The 13,909-nt window shown below is 54.3% G+C and overlaps 1 pseudogene; it reads right to left on the reverse strand.

Annotated features, from left to right (window-relative positions):
* Nucleotides 1-4,895: 4,895 nt before the first annotated feature.
* On the reverse strand, nucleotides 4,896-6,230 carry LOC149370503 (uncharacterized; annotated as a pseudogene).
* Nucleotides 6,231-13,909: the final 7,679 nt, after the last annotated feature.

The following is a 13,909-nucleotide window of genomic DNA, read 5'->3' on the forward strand; positions in this document are numbered from 1 at the left end:
CGTGCGTGTGCACGGCTCCCGCCAGAAGACGAGCGAGCCTCGGGAGAATCGCGTCTCCTCCCGGGCTGTGGAGAGGAGGTCTCTCCGTTGTAAGAGGGGAAAGAGGGGAAGTCTCCGCGGCGGGGAGCGAAAGGAAGCAGGGGTGGCGAGAGTGCCCTCCCTCGCAAAACCTCCCGAACGGCGCGCGCATAGCATCGCGTGATAATTACGCGCGGCCGTTACAATGGGGCAGGGGATTCATGTGTATCCCCACATCCCCCCCTCCTTAAAACTGCCCTACGGCTGAAAAGTGACCGCGTTCACACAAAAGGGTATACCGAGTGGGGCCGGCGAAACGCCGTTTAACTTTAAAACGAATTAAGAAAAGATTCAGCTCACAGCCAGCAGTGCCGCCGTCGAAGGCCGTGGACGCCAGGGCAGGAAGGCAGTGTAGACGACCGCCATGGACGACCGTGGAGCCCAGGGTTGAAGGGGGTCGATGACCGCAGGTCCAGTGAGTCGGCCAGGGCAGCTTTGCCGGGACGCGCGGGCGGCAGGCAGGCTCAGGGCAATTACGCACCGTGTCGTAGCGTACGGCAGGCCCCCACTCGGCTGGATGAACCGCTTGCTCTTGGCTCGCCCTCTTTTCCTCTCGTTGGGGGGCGACAAAGGCGCGCCGACCCATTTTCCCTCTGCCGCAGAGGACTTGCGAGGCGGGCCCAGCGGGGCACCAAGCTTCTCTTGCGGGCGAAGCCGCTGCCGCGGGGACAGGGGGACTCCAAGGCGGCCTCTCTGCTGCAGTTTTCGCCATGGTAGACACAGGCCCCGGTTTCTCCGAATTCTCGTTCGCTCGTCCCGCGGCCGACCGGAAGCTGTTCTTCTTCTGCGCAACTTGGTGGCGACAGCGGGCTCTTGGTTGCGGAATGCGGCCGCCTTCCAAACGGCCTGGCCCTCGGTGTTCGAAGCAGCAACGGTCGCTGCGGCGTCCGCTGGCTCTCCTCCGGGCACGCTGTGAAGGCTGGCCTGCGGCTGCAAGGCTATCTTTTCTTTTTAGTTACATTACCAATTTACACATTTTTTTTTTTTTGAGCTAGTCTAACCCCGCTCGGTCTTTTCCGACGAGAAAGCGTGTGCTTGCTCCGGAAGCCGTGCTGCGAAATATGGAAGGGGTGTTCCGTCCATATTAAGCAGGAGAAATTACTCCCTGCGCGTTGGTCAGAGTTGTTTCTGCCGTGGGCGAAAGTTGTAACGAGGCGCCGGGCTCTGTTGTCGAGCCTTGCGTCTCGGTGCGGCTGCCTGCTGGCGCGGGAGGGTGTTCTCCACAGGCCACTCGTTCCCTCTGTCAAAGTAGGGTTTGAGATCACAGACATGCACTGGCCCGCCGGTCGGTCTTAGCGTCAAGTCCGCCAGCCTGTAGACGAGAGAGGAAAGTTTCTCCCGAACTACATATGGTCCCGTCCATTTCGGCGCCAGAGAAGCAGAAAACCGCTTACTGGCATCGCTCAGAACGTGACTGCGCCTCAACACCAGGTCACCCGGTTTGTAGTGAACTTCCCGGTGAGAGCGGTCATACTGCGCTTTCTGCTGGGCCCGAGCAGTGCTCAGATTCCGGCGTGCTTTGTCCAAAGCCTCCGTCATCCTCGCGCGCAGCCCGGTCGCATAGTCAGCGCGTGCCGACCAAGCAATCGGGGTGTTGCTGCGAACCTGTAGAGTAAGTTCTAACGGGTTCGGCAGCTCCCTGCCAAGGTTGAGAGCGGCAGGTGTGTACCCAGTCGAGCGGTTCACGGTCGACCTGAGAGCAAACCCAATCTCGGGGAGACAGGTGTCCCAGTCGATGTGCGTCTCCGCAAATGCAACGAGCATGTGCTTGATGTTGCGGTTCACGCGTTCCGTGGGATTCGCCTGGGCGTGGTACGTGGTTGTTCTCCTGTGCTTAATGCCAAGGGCCGCACAGGAGTCCACGAAAAGTTTGGCAGTGAAGTACGATGCATTGTCCGTTATCAACTGCCCGGGGTAGCCGAATCGTGTGAACACCTCGATCAGCTTCCCCATGATTACGCGTGCCGTCAGCTTTCGAAGTGGGAACAGTTCCACCCATTTGCTGAAATGGTCTGTGACAACGAGCAGATATTGGTTTCCACTCGGAGTCCTGGGGTAAGGTCCCATGACGTCACAAGCCGCAATTTGCCAAGGACCCTGGCTATTGATCGGCTGCATGAGCCCAGGTGGGCGTCCACCACGTGGCTTGACCCTTTGGCACACGTCGCACGAGCGGGCGTAGCGTATCGCATCCCGCTTCATGCCAGGCCAGGTAGTGAGGCGGCACAACTTGAGGTAAGTCTTAGGGCCACTCGCATGCCCAGCGATGCACGTGTCATGAAAGTAGCGTAAAAGTGCTCCTCTCAGCGTGCGTGGAATCACCACCTTGAAGGACTCGTGTGTATCCTTCTCGGAGGGGATATATCTCAGCAGGATGCCATCGGAGTCGAGCAGATAGGAATCCATCGCGCTCACAGCATTACCAGCTGTGTTCGAGCGCCCCGCACGGACAACAATACCAGTTGCCTCCATGTGCGCCGCGGCCGCGCCGCCCGGCTCCCTGAGCCCGTCGAACACTTTTCGACAAAATGGATCCTCCCGCTGTGCCTCCAACAGCTCCCTTCTGCTGAAAACGCTCACCACTGAACTGATGTCTTCAAAGTGGTTTACGCTTTCGCCCTGGGAAGGCGGGGTGTCCCTTCCCTCGGGGCGTTGTGTGAGCTGCGCGGCAGTCGCGCTGCTCTGGCTGTCGGGCGCGGCGGAGTGGGCAGTGTTGTTACTTCCCAAGCCGTCAACGGGCGCGCGCGAAAGTGCGTCCGCCACCACGTTGTTCTTGCCCCTCCTGTAGCGCACGGTAAAGTCGTAACGCTGGAGGAGTAGCGCCCATCGCGCTAGGCGTCCGGACGGCTCGCCTAGGCGTCTCAGCCAAGTGAGTGCCATGTGATCAGTCTCAATCACGAAAGCGACTCCATCGACATAGTAGTCGAACTTCCGCAGAGCGAAGATAATCGCGAGACATTCTTTTTCTGTCACGGAATAGTTTCTCTCTGCGGGAGTTAATGAGCGGCTGGCGAACGCCACCGGTCTCAGGCTACCTCCGTGCTCTTGAAGCAGGACTGCTCCTAAGCCCAGGTCACAAGCGTCCGTGTGGATCACAAATTCCCTGTTCAGGTCAGGCAGCCTTAGCTCTGTGGTTTCCGCGAGCGCGCAAGTGAGATGGCGTAGTGCCGCCTCTTGCTCGGGTCCCCAATGCCACTTCACACCTTTCCTTAACAGCGCTGTTAAGGGGGCTTGCAGAGCTGCGCAATCTGGGATAAACTGTCGATAAAAGTTCGCCAGCCCCAGAAAGCGTCTTAGTCCGCCTGTATCTGCCGGCGACGGGAACTGCAAAATAGCCCGCAGCTTGTCTTCGCACGGCAGAAGGCGTCCTTTGTCTAGCGTAAACCCCAACAGTGTTATTCGGGTCGCCGCTATTTGGGTCTTGTTCGGGTTCAGAGTGATTCCCGCAGACCTCAGCCTTTCCAGTACATCCCTGAGATGGCGTAAGTGCTCATCAAAGGTTTCCGAATACACGACAATGTCATCCAGGTAAGCAAGAGCGTGGTGCCACCTTGCATCGCCTAGGACACGGTCCATCAGACGCTGGTACGTCGCGGGCGCGCCGACCAGGCCGAACGGCATTCGGGTAAACTGGAAAAGTCCCCTGTGACAAGTGAAGGCAGTTTTCTCTCGGTCACTGGGGGTCATCTCCACCTGAAAGTATCCTCTGCTAGCATCGAGCGTAGTGAAGTACTTCGCTCCACCAACATTGGACACTATCGAGGGAATGCTCGGAAGTGGGTATGCGTCCTTCCGTGTCACCTCGTTCAGGCGTCGATAGTCCACACAAAGGCGGGTTGTTCCATCCTTTTTGGGCACCAGCACCACTGGAAACCCCCAGGGGCTGTTTGATCGTTCCACAACGCCTGTATCGAGAAGCTCGTCCAGTGCGTTATCGAGCGCTTTCCTCTTAGCCAAGCTGACTGGCCGAGGATTGCACTTCCATGGAACAGCGTCGCCTGTCTCAATTGTGTGCCTAACCAGCGTAGTGCAGCCAGGCCGCTCCTTGAATACGGCGTCGTACTCGTTTAGGAGCAGAGACAAACGCGCTTTTTCCTCCCCCGACAAGCTGTCTGAGTTGTCCAGCAGCGGGTGGGGAGGCCTGCATGCCGCCGCGGCACAGAGTGCAACCGCAGGGGGGACAGGGGGTCGCGCGGGAGGGGAGGGGTTCCCTTCCGCGCTTTTCCTCTCGACGCGGTCGACAGGCTGGTAGTTCAGCCGGGCCGAAGGCGTTTCGAGGCTCTTTTTCGGGCGATCGTTGCGTACGTCTGCGCGCGAAGCATCGGAAAGCGAATGTGCTTTCGACGCTTTTTGGGGTTGAACGAAAGGTTTCAGGGTGCCACATGCTCGCTCCCTATATCATCCGTTGCAGACGTCAATAACAATCCCCGTCTTGGCGAGGAAGTCTCTACCAAGAATAATTGGAACCGATAGGCCGGGGAGGTGAGCGAAGCGCTGGCGCCTCACTCTTTTCTCCCACCGCACCACAAGCCGCGCGGCACCGCTCGCGTGTGCAGTGCCGCTGGCTAATCGGAACGTGAGGTTGCTCGCTCGCAGTCGGAGTCCGTTCCGACGGAGATGCTCACATACCTCGTCGCCAAACAGGGATGCGCTCGCTCCTGTGTCTAGCAATGCCATGAACTTACGTTGTGCCACTGTAAGCTCAATAAGCGGTACTGGCGTGTCGCTGGGTGGTTCCAAACGACAAGCCAGCGGGGCTAGGAGTTCGTGTAACTCACTGAGCACCGCTGTTGACGCCGCCGGCTGCGAAGCGTTGCTTACCGGCGGCTGCGTTCGTTTCCCGAAAGCGCGTGCTCTCGGTTCACGGGGCGACTGCACTCCCGGGCGTAGTGCCCTCGTTGGTTGCACCGGTAGCAGAGGGTATTCGGCCGTTGCCGGGCGGGGCAGTTGTCGCCTCGCGCCGGCTGACCGTTCCTCCCTGCCGGGCGAACCGTCGCAGATGCCCTTTGGTCTAGCGTCCTCGGGTCGGTATGTCGGTCCCGATTCTGCATACCTTGGCCACGCGCAGCGTGTGCTGACCGCATAGCATACGTGTACGGGTCGAGAGCTCGGTCTGACAGTTCCCAACCGTTTCTCAGTTGCCCGTCACTGAATGCAACCAATTCGGCTCCCCGGGAACGGTTTCGAAAAGTGTCTCCGTTCCAGGCGCATCGCGGCTCAAGTGCCTGCGACGCTGGCGGGGGTGGCCGATACGCGCGGGAGGCGAGTATGTCCGCCTGTATGCGCTTGGCTGCCGAGGCGAGTTCGTCCAAGTCCCTGAACGGTACGCCTCGTAGGTAGGCTGCGAAGGTAGGGTGCGCTTGTCGCGTGACACGCTCTACCTTCTCGCCGTTCGAAGCTGAGGGGTCTGCAAAACGATAGAGTTCGTCCATCGCCCTCACGTACTCAAGCAACGATTCGTCCGGATGCTGAGTACGCAGCTCCAACTCGCGCCGCAGACGACGGTCGTAATCTGCGGGCAAGAACTCCTCGCGAAACCTCGCTCGGAACTCCTCCATCGTGCGAGACCGATGGCCAGTAAGGCGGAACCAGCGGGCAGCCTGATCAGTCAGTGAGATTGGCACGACACGCGCCAGAATCTCGCCATCGGAAAGCCCTGTCGCCTGCTGGTAGGTCAGCATGCGCTCAAGGTACTCGTTGGCACTGACAAGATCGTGATAGCCGCCGTAGCTGGGGAGGTCCACCCTTAGCCTCGGACTCGCCGCTGGAGCGGGTGTTTGCAGGTTGTTCTGCACGATACCCGTAAGGCTCTCTATGAGGCGCAAGGCGTTGCGCAACACAGCCTCTTGGGCCTGGCCAGGTAGTTCTGGCTGAGGGCCCAGGTGGGACGAGCAAGATTGCACGTGTCGCGCCATGCTCTCCCTACCTGGCGGCATAGCGCTTGGCGAGAAGTGCCTAGCGTCGCCGCTCGTCTGAGCCGGTGTGTCGTGTGAAGCACCGCTCGGCTCAAACGATATAAGATCACAGGGGCTAGCGTCAGCCTATGGGAACACACCTGCAGTAGTTGTTACTGCCGTGTCAAGATGTTGCTGCTGAGAAGCCGTATTGGACAACCACAGCAGGGACTGGATGTCAATCCCGCTCGCCGCCATGGCTAGTCTGTGCGTCGGCAGTCGCTCGCACAGACACTCGGTTTGTCACACCTCTGGCCCCACGTTGGGCGCCAAGAATATGGGGGTCTATTCTTGTAGTAACGCTCAAAGGGCTAGAAGCAGTTGTCGCTCTCTAGCACCAGCGTGCCAGCCCTAGCAGTCAGAGCTGTGACCCCCAACCCGCGGTGCGGTGAGTCGCAACCACGGCGGGTTCGGGCCAGAGGGGACAAACACGAGTATGCTACTCGGAGGAGCGTTTATTGCTCCCGAGCAATACAATGCAGCAGCAACAATACAACCGCCGTAACGAGCGAGGATGTTCCGCTCGCGTACGGGGGTGGAAAACACAAAGGGCAGAACGCACGCAAAATGTGGGGGAAGAAGGTTCCGCTCACCTCGCGTGGTTCCTCGCTCACGGCCCGCGGCGGTCAAGTCACACACGGTGGCCGGGCGATAAGGGCAGCGGTCTCCGTGGCAGATCTCTCATCCGTGCGTGTGCACGGCTCCCGCCAGAAGACGAGCGAGCCTCGGGAGAATCGCGTCTCCTCCCGGGCTGTGGAGAGGAGGTCTCTCCGTTGTAAGAGGGGAAAGAGGGAAAGTCTCCGCGGCGGGGAGCGAAAGGAAGCAGGGGTGGCGAGAGTGCCCTCCCTCGCAAAACCTCCCGAACGGCGCGCGCATAGCATCGCGTGATAATTACGCGCGGCCGTTACAATGGGGCAGGGGATTCATGTGTATCCCCACAAATTGTTGCAATGTTTAATGCTGACCAAGGGGAACACTAAGTCCGGCCAGACTGTGAGATTCAGCCCTTTCAATATTACACATTTGTCACTTTTACCGGGAACAGAATTTGGATGAGCCGGAAAACTACGTAAAAGCGAAAGACTTTTTATCGACGCCTATAAATCTGCATTCACACACGGCATTCAGGCAACGGACCAAACCGCAGATGTCGATACCTGCGCCCGAAGAAGGGAACTATTCGCCGGCCACGACTGCTTCGTCACTTTCTCGTCAAACGCTATTTCAGCGGGCAAGTATCGTCAAAACAGAAGGAAGAGCAGAGCGGTAGTGCTGTGGAGATAGAAGAATGCGAAGAGTCGCTCGCTCTGCATGCCGCCCAGTTGTCCTTTGAGACGCCATCGTGAGCAGCAACTTCACAACCGCTAGCAAAGCACAAGCTATCAGGGCCATTGGCACTCTCGCTGAACCATGAGGCTCCCATATCTTGAGAAGACTGCGGCACAGCACGAAGGGAGGTGAATAGTATGGTGGCTCCATCTTTTGACGAATGTTGTAACCGGTCTGTGCGAAACGAATAATTTCGTTTTCGTTCGTTTTCGCTGATTCGCTGAGAGCTCGAAAGGTTATACGTCGGAAAAATCAAGTAGTACCGCCCTCGTTACGTGGAAGTGGAAATGGTGGGGGGCGGAGGGGGGGGGGGTTATTTTATCATCTTCATCAATTTTATCAGTAACGCAGTCACCTTCTCGGAAAGAAAAAAATGCTGACAGGATTTCCGGCGTCTATGATAACTTCTGGTCTTCTTGGCAATTTGATTGTACGGATTTTACGGCCTTGGAAAACTACTGTATGCCACATCAGAGTAGAAACGGAAAGACTAGACATGTGATTTCGAGCGACCACTCTTACGTTTCCTTTTTATTTTTTAAAATTTTACTCAGGTGCAGGCGGTGTAATTTAAAGGGATTGTGAAAAGAAAACCAAGCTGCTCGATTTTAATTTTTACTGCTTCATAAACATTAGACATGCTGATTCTGAAATATTTCTGCGCAATATTGAGCATGCATTTAATAAAGCCCGTTTGAAGTCGTTGGCTTTTTGCGCCCATGAAACGACCACGCGACGCCGTCGTCCGGCACACGCATTGCTCAACTACGTCATCTTAAGACTTTTAGAAACGTAGACATAACTTTAACTTTCGTTTGCCCTAAAATAATAGATTTATGCAAAAGTTAGGGAGTAAAACGAAGTTTGTCATGGGTTTGCACACACGTAATTGTGCTCCGTTATGCTGCAGCACGTGGTCATAGATCGATCACTGACCTGGGACCGGTTTCGGTTTCGGTTCTGCTTTTCCATCCTCCGTGGCTCTAGCCTTGCTTACATGAACCTATCTAGGTGGTGTTTCATGAACCCGGCTGCGGGGGTTTGAGTCAGGGAATCGAGCTGAGCAAGGTCAGCCCATCTCGACGACTCTCTGTTTACATGAACTCGATACGAACGAGTCAGCTGTCATAGCACGCACCGGCTCCACGCTTCTGTTCTTCGGTGCAGAAAAATTCTTTCCCCAAGCGTGAAAGAGGATTAGGCATAAATTGCGGATGGGGCTGCGAGTCAGCCCACCCCTTGCGATGGAGAGGAGGAGTCGAGTCTACGAACGGGTTCGGGAGGTTCACGGTCGGGGCTTCGCCGCGGGCTCTCGGCACGACTGCTACTTGCCGGGCGCACGACGTGCCGTACCGAGCGGGATAACAACGACCAACACCAGCTTGTCGCCTGCGTCCAACCAATGTCAACGACGGGCCGCACGCGACGCGTCGCACTGACAAGGGTCAGAGTGCAAGCGCGCAGGGCGCCAGCGTCATGGTGACGTAGGGGCGCGTGGCCGCATTTCTCGGGGCCGGCCTGTCAGCCTGGATGCCGGCCGCCGGCGTCAGAAAAACGCGCTAGTATCATTTGTTCACATTCATAACGAACCCTGGGATAGATTAATGCCAAAAATTAATCGTTTTTGATGATCGTTGGCCAATGTCGAGTTGCTGGTATTATTGAACATAGCGATACAAGCAAATTTCATCCCATAGCTGCCTTATTTGCTGCTTGGTCGCGGCCCGCCTGGCGTCGCGCTAGCTCCGCTGCTGAAGGCGTCGCGGAAATCGAGCATATCTTTATTTTATTATGGGACAGGTTAACATGGGGTGACGAGAGTAGTGCCTTTTGCAGCGCTGACCAGTTCCGAAGCTCCCTCAGCTGCGGTGCGGCACCGATGCGAAACCAGCTAGGCTTAGCGACGCCCAGGGCAGCCGGGGAGCCTCGTAGTTCATCGCCCGGCGCGCCCGCAGGCGGCGTCGTTGCCGAAAGCTCGGCATGCTGGAATTACTCGAATATAGCAGGCAGCCTTTCTGATAGCATGGCTGTTTTGTCTTTTTTGGTGCGAATGCGAGATACACCGAGCCTGCAGGCCGGCCGGCCAGCCTGGATCCCGTCTGCCGGCGTCATAAAAATGAGCTAAAAATTGTTCCTCACATAAATAATAAACGCTGGGAGCGAGAAGTGTGAAAAATAGATCATTTGTGAGGACCGTTGAACAATGCCGAGTCTGCTGGAAGTAGCAACTGTAATACGAGCAAATTTCTTTCAAACCGCCTCTCAGCTGCCGCTGCCCCGCCGTTGCGGTCCGGCTCGCGCGCCTAGCGTCCGCTAGCACCGCTGCCGAACGCGTCGCAAAAATGGCCACATATTTTGTTGTGAGATGGTGCTGTTGACAGTAAAGCGATGCCAAGAGTAGGCATTCTATTATAACGCAGGCTACTTCCGAAGCGCTCTCCACTGCAGCTTCGAATCGAAACAGGCTATAGGCCTAGCGACGACGAGGGCAGCCAGACAGCAGTGCAGTTCGTCGACCGACGCGCCCGCGTCCAGCGCCGTTGCCGAAAGCGCACTACATGGGCAGGCATGCTCTATTGCCGCTCTAGTACAGCAGGCAGTCTTTCTGATAACATCGCTATTTAGTCTTTTCTGGTGCGAACTTCAAGTATCCAAGCAGCGCTCAGGTAAAGTGGTGGCAAAGTGTTACACCAGCTGTGGGCCGGGCTTGTCTAGCGGCGCAAACATGCTTGCCGCTCCGTGTGTTCCTACTTGCAGTGTGTTGCAGTTCGCAAGCGGAGACCGGTGCGGTGCACCAGCCATGTTTTCGTACATGTGTCAGCCCGACAATTAGCAGACTCCGTCCAAAACAGGCGGTGGTACAGCTCGCGAACATCGGCCATTTTTTTAATTACCGGACGTGACGTCATTTTGACGCCACATTCGAGTCCATATGGTGCTGTGACCTCGGTCAACTATGGCTAAACAGGTATCGCTAAGCCGCCATGTTGTGTCGACGACAGAAGCATCTGATTGGCTGCTTGGAACGCGCGCTGGGAAACCAGTTAGATTTTTCTGCCATTCAATGAACACGGACGAAGAAACAAGCCAAGGTCTGATATAGAATGAAGGGTCAGAGTTCCAGATACACAAGTCGTTCAAAATTTTCGGAAAACGTTTAACGACCCTTTTAAGAGCTATTAAACAGTTGTGGAAATTGAATTCGAGGCTACGAAAAGCCTTTAAGAAGTATTTCATAGAAGATATCGGGAAGCTTGAAAACAGTAAGAGGGATAGATGGAAAACTTGGTGGCAGCTTTTTAGGCTGCAAAGAACACTTAAAACTCTGGAGCTATCAAGTTCTTTTGGGCGGAGAGAAGAGAAAAAAACGTTGTTATTTAATGCGATAATTCAAAAAAATCTTAAGGCCGAAGAAAGTAAGTCACCGGGAGCGTTTATCAGCATAGCAGGAATTGATCGACGGGTGACGGACGACATCTCGAAACGAGGGAACCGGCTACAACAGAGCACTCTGGAACTGATGAGGAGCCTAGCAAACTAGTGGTCTACATGGAAAATAACGCGCATCTTGTCAGTAGCCAAACAGTTCCCGTAACATATTCTTACCAAGGACAAATCTTTGCAAAGGAAGTACAGACAATAATTTTACAATAAAGCAGAAATGCAGTTGGGTGTGGTTGTATTGTGGTTTATGTGTTTTCCGTGCTTGTTTCAGTTCCTGTTTCGGTTTTGTGGATTGTCTTGTACTCTTGTCATGACTCTTGTCTTGTGACGTCATCTCGTGTACATATATACTGTGTCCGCGAAATAAAGACTCCTTGGCCATGAAACAGCAGCACGGACTCAACTCTACTTACTAAGACAGCCAACACCACATGGGCGACGAGGCTTCTTCGTGCAGCTTACATGGCAAATAGTGGTAGGACGATTACTTCATAAGATGACGGATGTCATCGGATTACTTCAAGATACTGGGGATATCATGCCCCTATTCTGTTAGGCCTATCCCATCCTCGATCGCCAATGTGGTGTTGGCCGTGGCAGTCTTAGTAAGGAAAGTCGAGTCCGTGCTGATGTCTCATTGCCAAGAAAACTCTTTATTTCGTGGACACAGCCTATATATACACGAGATGACGTCACAAGCAAGAGTACAAGACAATCCACAAAACCGAAATAAGAACTGAAACAAGCACGGAAAACACATAAACCACAATACAACAAGTGCAAACATCTTAAATGAAGACGATGCGGCCATTGCTGTGGGCGTGCTACGTACACAATAGATTTTGCACAATGGGTGTGCACAATGGCGGAACAACACATCCAGAAGGACATTGCACCTTCGCCTTGCAAAAGTGGTGTCATCTATCGGAGCGTAGACTGAGCATGTCAAATGACACGTTGGAGCCCATGCCGAGATACAAAAGCAGTTTTGGTTTGTGAGCAAAAGGGCACACGAGAGGAAGTTAGCCTCATCGTATATCGACAAAGGGTACCAATGAAGATGGCACGTGCTCTCAACACTGCTCGCGCTGAAATTTTATGACAAATAGTATCAACACCTTGTGGCCGGCCCCGTTAATTCTTGAAAGCAGCCCAAGCAAGTTTCCTTCGGGAGTAGAATTCGTGAACGCCTGGCGGCTGCCTTGTGAAATGCTGGGCATTCTAGGTTGCCACGGAGGATGTGTGAAGAGCAGCGGTATGGTGCGAAGCTCCTGTTACGAGGTCTGTTAGAAAAGTATCCGACCTTTGGCCGAAGAAAAAAAAATGGCATAACTGGAGAGTTGGAAACCTGATTACCTTCAAAGTAGTCTCCTTGGGACTCCACACACTTCTCCCAGATGTGCTGCCACTGTTGGAAATATTCCGAAAATGCCTTTTTCGGAATGGAGTCTAGCTCAGCTGTCGTTGCAGCCATAATGTCCTCTCTTGTCTGAAATCGCGCTCCTTTCAATGGCCTCTTGATTTTGGGAAACAACCAGAAGTCGCAGGGGGCCATATCAAGAGAATAAGATGCCTGTTGAACTACAGGGATCTGGTTTTTCGCCAAAAAAGTCTGAATCAAGTGCGAAGAATGTTCAGGAGCATTGTCGTGATGGATGCGCCAATTTCCTGTTGACTTCAACTTGACCTCAACTCCGGTCTCTTGCGCCGCACAGCATCACGTAGGCGACGGAGGACATCCCTGTTGTACTCTTTGGTCATTGTTTGACCCTGGGGCGTGCGTACTCGTGGTGTGCCACACAGCGAGAGTCCAAGAAAGCAGTCAGCATCACTTTGACGTTGCTGAGCATTTGGCAGGCCTTCTTTGGTCTTGGGGACGTGGAATGCTTTTACTTTGACGACTAGGATTTGGTTTCCGGGTCGTACCCGTACACCCAAGACTTGTCACCAGTGATTGTGGTGTTGATGAAGTCGGGGTCACTGTTTGTAGAATCCAGCGTGTCCTGTGAGACTTCAACACGAAGTTGGTTTTGCTCCATCGTGAGCAGCTTCGGCGCGAATTTCGCCGCAATTCTCTTCATGGCCAAATCTTCGGTGATAATGGAATGTGCAGAAAAACTACTGATGTCCACCTCTTCCGCAATTTCTCGGATAGTCACACGACGGTCCCGCATCCCCAGAGCGTTCACTTCGGCGGTGACCTGGCCATTTCGGCATGTTGATGGCCGACCGGAGCGTGGCTCGCTCTCCACCAATGTGCGGCCATCTTCAAACCAGTTGTACTATTGCTTAATTTGTGTGCTGCTCTAAGCATCGTCACCGAAAACCGTCTGAATATTCCGAATGGTTTTCACTTGGCTGTCGCCCCGTTTCTGGCAAAATTTGATGCATTAGCGCTGCTCCTGTCGCACAGCCATTTTGCTTGAACTAAAAAACCGACGAGAGCACTGCGCACTACCTCACTCAAACGCTGCCTCCCAGCGACTGACGCGATCGGCAGGCGGGAAAAAATTCGTGCATGCGCACGACGGTTCAAGAGCTGCTGGTGCAAGCGCGCTTGTTTCATATCCATCAGGTGTCGGCAAAACAAAAAAAAAATAAGGTCGGATACTTTTCTAACAGACCTCGTATATCGTGCACTGTGCCAAGAAGTACCGTATTTTTCACACCAGAGTCCGCACCCGGTGCATATATAGTCCGCAGGGGCAAATTTCGGCTTATGAAGTTTTCGCTTAGATATACCGCAGCTGGTGGATAGTTCGCAAGGGCGAATTTCAGCTGAAAATAATTTGTTTACATTGCTCGCAAGTAGCATACGATCGGTAAGCAAACACTTTATTGTAGAGCAATAATTCTCTGGATCTTGTAGTAGACCGCATATAAGTTAGAAAGCAACCGTTCTCTAAGATGGACTGTGCCCCCCTTGGCGTTAGTTGTACATGTATGTACTAATTGTGCTGTGATGTATGTTTTGCTTCTATTATTTCACTGGTCTTCTCCGTCAAACTGTTATGGTACCGAGGCCTCGTCATGCTTTTCAGCCTTTTGTCTCGGCTGCCTCTTTCTGTAGAAAGAAAAAGAATAAAGAAAGAACGAGCGCCTTT

This window comes from Amblyomma mixtum, chromosome 1 (assembly GCF_055824585.1).
Source record: "Amblyomma mixtum isolate Tamu chromosome 1, ASM5582458v1, whole genome shotgun sequence".
NCBI classification, from domain to species: domain Eukaryota; kingdom Metazoa; phylum Arthropoda; class Arachnida; order Ixodida; family Ixodidae; genus Amblyomma; species Amblyomma mixtum.